Raw genomic sequence first — 7,075 nt, forward strand, 5'->3', positions numbered from 1 at the left:
TTGCTTTAAAAAATTAAATTATGCCTTCAAATAAATATAGACTATTTGTAATAAATATAATTCAAAATGTGAAAGTTTTGCGTTCTTCTTAGCTCAATGAACTACTGAACCACCTGGAATGGATACCATTAATATACCAATGTACTATTCAGAAATTACTATCAAATTCAAAAACATGAATTTATCCTAAAAAAAAAACCAGATGAAATAAGTAAACTTTTCATTTGTAGAGCTTTAATCAAAAAAATTGAACATGACTTTCTACTAGTAAGGATCAAAACATTGATATTTATGAAGAATCAATGACAACGAAAACATATGGTTTATCATATCATTCTACCGGCTAGATTTTGTGTTATCTTAGGGGCAAGATGACGGAGCGACACAGTGGACTCTTGTCCATCAGGGCGACGAATGTGAGCATACTCTGGGTTTGCCTCAATCAATTCAACTTCTTCTACTGATGAATCTGCTTTGATTTCGGTCATTTTCTTCAGCCAAACTGGTCCTGGGCTCATTAGCCAAGATGGTAGTGACTGTCCATTTGTTGAGGATTCATGTGTAGGAACATTCGTTCATGAGGGGTGCAATTTGTTGTAGTACACAAAAGAGATCGAATAGAGTGAAGTGCATCAGGCAACACTTCCTCCCATCGATTGAATCAAGTCCTCGTGATCTTAGAGCTAGTGGTATTGCTTCCATAATTCCATTATATCGCTCTACTTGACCATTCCTCTCGGATTGTAAGGCGTTGATCTACTAGTTGCTATCCCTTTTGAGCCAAGAAAGCTCTTCAACTCAGTTGACATGAAGGATGTTCCTCTGTCTGTGTGAATATAGCTTGGAAGGCCAAACATTGATATTAATGAGACCAGGCAATTTATGACTGTTCTCGCAGTCATGTCTGGACAAGGAATACAAAAGGGAATTTGAGTACTCATCAACCATCACCAGTAGGTATTTATTCTTGTTTTTGATTGTACGGGTCCTTTGAAGTCCATATTTATTTTTTTGATTAAATTGAAATAAGTAAACTCTTCATTTGTAGAGCTTTAATCAAATAAAATGAACTGACTTTCTAATAGTAACGGATCAACAACATTTGATATTTATGAATGAATCAATGACAACGAAAACATATGGTTTATCATATCACAGATAAAATAATATTATACTCTAAAGATTGTGGATTGCAATTATTCTTTGTTTTACTCCGTGGTAACCAACCTGGGGTACTCAATGTTATTGGTCCATGCGTATTGTGCTGTATAAAGTAAAATTCAGCGTTCGTTTAATGGGAAGCAACGGAGATTTGACCTTATCTACAGGGAATTCTGACAGCTTTAGTGAATTTTACAATAATTGGTTAGTTCTTGAATTAAACATGATAAATGCATTCGTCAGCCTTGGATATTGAGACATACATCTATTTTGAGAAGAAAATCAGCATGAGAAAATGATGAGAAGGTTAGCTTGCAACAAGGGAATATAGAATTGAATTATCATTATTCTTCTCTCTTCTTCTTCTTCTTCATCTTCTCTTCTTTTTCTTCTTCTGCTTCTTCTTCATCTCTTCTCTTCTTCTTCTTCTTCTTCTTTTCTTCTTCTCTTCTTCTTCTTCTTCTTCTTCTTCTTCTTCTCTTCTTTTCTTCTTCTTCTTCTTGTCTTCTCTTCTTCTCCATCTATCTTTTGTTCTCTCTCCATGTAATATTCCCAAAAAATCATTCATGAGGGGTGCAATTTGTTGTAGTACACAAAGAGATCGAATAGAGTGAAGTGCATCAGGCAACACTTCCTCCCATCGATTTGAATCAAGTCCTCGTGATCTTAGAGCTAGGGTTATTGCTTTCCATAATTCCATTATATCGCTCTACTTGACCATTCCTCTCGGATTGTAAGGCGTTGATCTACTAGTTGCTATCCCTTTTGAGCCAAGAAAGCTCTTCAACTCAGTTGACATGAGGATGTTCCTCTGTCTGTGTGAATATAGCTTGGAAGGCAAACATTGATATTAATGAGACCAGGCAATTTATGACTGTTCTCGCAGTCATGTCTGACAAGGAATACAAAAGGGAATCTTGAGTACTCATCAACCATCACCAGTAGGTATTTATTTCTTGTTTTTGATTGTACGGGTCCTTTGAAGTCCATATTTTATTTGATTAAATTGAAATAAGTAAACTCTTCATTTGTAGAGCTTTAATCAAATAAAATTGAACATGACTTTCTAATAGTAACGGATCAACAACATTTGATATTTATGAATGAATCAATGACAACGAAAACATATGGTTTATCATATCACAGATAAAATAATATTATACTCTAAAGATTGTGGATTGCATTATTATTCTTTGTTTTACTCCGTTGGTAACCAACCTGGGGTACTCAATGCTATTGGTCCATGCTTATTGTGCTGTATAAAGTAAAATTCAGCGTTCGTTTAATGGGAAGCAACGGAGATTTGACCTTATCTACAGGGAATTCTGACAGCTTTTAGTGAATTTTACAATAATTGGTTAGTTTCTTGAATTAAACATGATAAATGCATTCGTCAGCCTTGGATATTGAGACATACATCTATTTTGAGAAGAAAATCAGCATGAGAAAATGATGAGAAGGTTAGCTTGCAACAAGGGAATATAGAATTGAATTATCATTCTTCTTCTTCTTCTTCTTCTTCTTCTTCATCTTCTTCTTCTTTTTCTTCTTCTGCTTCTTCTTCATCATCTTCTTCTTCTTCTTCTTCTTCTTCTTCTTCTTCTTCTTCTTCTTCTTCTTCTTCTTCTTCTTCTTCTTCTTCTTCTTCTCTTCTTCTTCTTCTTCTCTTCTTCTCCATCTATCTTTTTGTTCTCTCTCCATGTAATATTCCCCAATAATCATAAAAATCATGACTAGGTATAAAAAGAATCGATCATCTTCATGCCAAACTGATTGAATATTGTTCATGAGTTGAATCAGCTAAGTCATGCTCATTTGAATTGTTCATTCCGAAAAAATGTAATCAAATTATTACCCTTTTTTTGTGAATTTCTAGAAAAAAAATATTCAGTTGTATGTTGTATGCTTATTTTTGTATTTAGAACAAGAAACATCTCTATTCAAGCATGGAAGCATAAGACTCATTTCTTTTAACCTCTCTTTTGTTTTAACCTTTAGTTGAAAAAGCTGAGGCTGAGATTGTCACAATTGATTGTGGCTGATGAGTCACATTTTGTGGCTCAGTTTTTTTTCTACATTTTCTAACATAATGGTTTGATACTGTAATTCACATTCTTCGACTCAATAATTTTTGTGGAAGCCGGGGTAGTCTTTCATCAACTTTTGCAGCCTGGAAATCAAGTCATCCAAACAGTAAGTTTTGTCAAAAATTCCATTTCCCTAATTTCACACTTTTGTTGAAGAATGATCATCAGAAATGTCACATTTTTGATCGTTTGATCAAAGAACGATTTTCTTTTACTCCACATCTTTGTAACAATATTGACGATTCAGTTTAAAGTACAACGAATGGAGCATGCATAATATAGGAAAGCCGCTAAGCTCTACTTTGACTCAAACCGGAATAAATGCAATCTCTTATTACGGCTTCAGAGGCATCAGTTTTTTGATGATATTCAGGGAGTGTCTCAATACTACGAGATTTCAATTTATCTAGTGTATGAATATAACCTGAAAGGCTCTCTTCAATTAGTTTTTGTGAGAGGAAAGGTTAGGTTTTGGCTTTTAATTGATAATCTGTTAATATTATTTGAAGTTTTTAATAATTTTATATAATAAACCCAAATAACGGAAAGTTAAAATACTCGCACTATTGAGATATTGTACTTTCAATAATCACACCCAATATTCAAGGATAGAATAGTTTAACCTTTCATGTTTGGCGTGCTTATTTATTTTTATCACTCATTAACAAAGAACAGCAAAATCACTGATGACATTCAGATTAAAACCAATCACAATTCAAGCTCCACTATACTCGATCCTGATTGGTCATTATTTTGTAGCTCCGTCCACTTCTCCTCAACAGTCAATTAATCAGTCAAAATAAAGTCAAGACATAGTGTTGATTTCTGCCACTAGCTGGTGAAAGTCACTGGATGAAATACACTGCTCAGATTGCATAGCATCAAGCCCCGCCCACTTTCTCCTCATTGGCCAGTCATAATCGAAACTTAGTCCCAAATTCTGTCACCAGATGACACTACCAACTGGATCATGTACTTCAAGAATTCTCTCTCATGATTGCTCAACTATCGAGACTTAGTTCCAAATTCTGTCACTGGATCGCAGGTAGTAACTGGTAAAGTACAAATTTGAGACAGCATAACAATAAAACCTACTGGTGCGATAGTCGATTTTGGTTAGAATTTTAAACATCTTTTACCAGCCTGTGAGTCAAATTTTAGGTGTGATCTGATCATTCCTGGAGAAGATTGGGATACCCTTAAAATCGTAGGTATTGCCAATTTTGGATATCCTATAAACACATCTTCCATGGTTAGCATACAGAATTTTATTAATTTAGTTGTCATTCACGGAAACTCTAGCGGAATTCCACTAAATATGGATAGTATAGGACTTTTATGGAGTGACTGGGTAAAATTCGAAATCTGAATTTTATTGGTTTCAGATGCAGACTCTCTGTTACATCAGTGCAGTGATATTCATCAAATGATACAAGGTGAGAAGGAATGGGGGTTTTCCTAAAATATATTTGAATCTGATATGAAATAAAAACTAAAATGTATGTATTATTGTTGAAATTATTTATTATTTAAGAAATTGTATTATGCGTCAGGTCTTATTGTAACTAAATAGGTCATAGCATGAAATTCTATTATTGATAAAATGGCAGAAATTAATTATAATAATCTCAAACCTAATAAAAATTGTACAAGAATATTAATTTATTAATAATTTAATTCAACTGAACCACATGGTAATTAAATCTCTATGGCAGGTCTAAGCCAATCACAGTGCATAGAAATAGCACCAAGACGGTGATCGTTTGAAAGCAACACATGTTAATCTATTATCAGACACCAACCCTGCCTTATCAGTTACACTAGCACGTGTACATTGTATGAGAGGAACTATGTCTAGAAGATTAAGCAGTTTTAAGAATTACATAAATTAAATTATTATTGTAATTAAAGGAATTGTATTCTACTACTTGCCACTGACGTCATGTTTACGTCACAAGCGTTCTACCAATGGCAAATTTTTATGCAAATTATTACATTGAGATTCCGAGAAGCAAGGTCTAGCCTAAAAGCTTAGAGAAAAGAGCAGCACTTCCCTTTTGAAATCCTTACCGTGTAGATCTCTTTCATAGTTACCAAAGACCTATTTGTAAAATTTCTTGTTCGATTTTTAAATGTTCTATTTGTGAGCCGATATTTTAGGCCAATCTATTTGTTATTTGTAAATTTCTGTTTTCATCAATTGATAAATTTAAAAGCTTAAAGTAAATTATCCCTTAATTAATTCGGTGAAGGAGATATTTAAATTAAAATTCCCCACGTGCTGAAACCAAAGCCTGGATTGCCGCCGATCAAACGATTTTTGATCTAAAGAAGAAAACCACGACCGCCAAGGAAATTCACGTGAGTTATAAGTCATAAGGGGCCCCAATCTACGCTTCGAAAATATTTCAGTGCAGAAAAACATAAATTTTTCTTCGTTAAATTATTGGCCACGCCGACAAGCGCTTTAGCATTTAAGAGTCTAGAATTTATTCATATTAATTTATAAGAATTTGTAGTTGATTAACTATCCTCCGCTGCCTGAACCACGACCCCGAACATTTTAAAAATATTTTATAATTCATTTTTTCACTATTTTTTCAAACTGTTAATTTTATCAATTGTAAAATTCTGTTGAATCACGCATGGTATCATGCAAGCACAAGAAAATTTTTAACTATTCTGTTAATGCTAAATTATTATCAACCTGTAAATCAAATTCTGAATCTGCACTGTATGATTACATATTTTATTGTAATATATTTCAGTTTTGTTAATTCGCTTTCTGAGTTCGATTATTTCTTAAGCCTGTCAATTATTGTGTCTGATACGTTCTATATCATCAAGAACCGATCGAATACGATCATTGGAATAATTGAATCAAGCTGGATATTGGAACAGGTCTAAGTGGATGTAGCGAGTGGGGTCAGATCGAGATATTTATTCTTTGTCCTTACCTGCTCATATATCAGCTTTTATCTGTTACCTACCTCGACTTAGGAGCGAACACATCAATTGTACAGCAGTGGCAGCCATAGATCATATAAATTCCTACAATAGAGCTTAAAACCCGACAAGACTCTGTTCTCGAAGTATATTCTGAACGATATTTGGTTCAAATACCGTATTTTAATCCTTCAGAACTTATTAGAGACGCAGTCCCGTAAATTATCTACATCGGGATTTTTGCTCGACCTGTATGATTTTGTATGCTCATTCTTCACAGGTAATAATTTTAAGGTATCCGTATTCAGTGTTTAGCGATCGCTACACTACTTATAAAAATTTCATCATTATACAATTTGTCATTAGAGGAATCAAGGGTGAGCGAGCGTTTAGGCCTCCCGCGATTCCGACAATTGTATTGAGTCTTGTAGTGAGTCAATCAGTCTGGTGTTCACTCAGCGTCCTCACACGCCATTGCAAAATTTATAGCCGCTACACCATTGACTCAGTACAAGATTCACCCTACATGTGTGAAGCCGTTAAAAAACGCACCACATGATTTGGCGCCCAACGTGGGGCATTGAAGAGGTGGATAATCGACTGCGAGGATTATTTAGTTGCTCAGTATACTATAGCGCTGACAACGGGAAAATTTTTTGAAAAATTCATGGTTGTGAATTTTTTCGAATTTAATATTAACTGTTCACTGTTATATAAAATAACAAGAAGTACCATACCCAATTTTTGAACAGAAAAGAAATTTATCGATTGATGAATTTTTAGAGAAAAAATCGAACTCAGAATTTTATTATCTTGTTATTCGAAAATTGGTCATACTATAAGTCATAGGTATAAGAGATATCATAAGAAAGGTCATATTA

This window comes from Nilaparvata lugens, chromosome 4 (assembly GCF_014356525.2).
Source record: "Nilaparvata lugens isolate BPH chromosome 4, ASM1435652v1, whole genome shotgun sequence".
Taxonomy (NCBI): Eukaryota; Metazoa; Arthropoda; class Insecta; order Hemiptera; family Delphacidae; genus Nilaparvata; species Nilaparvata lugens.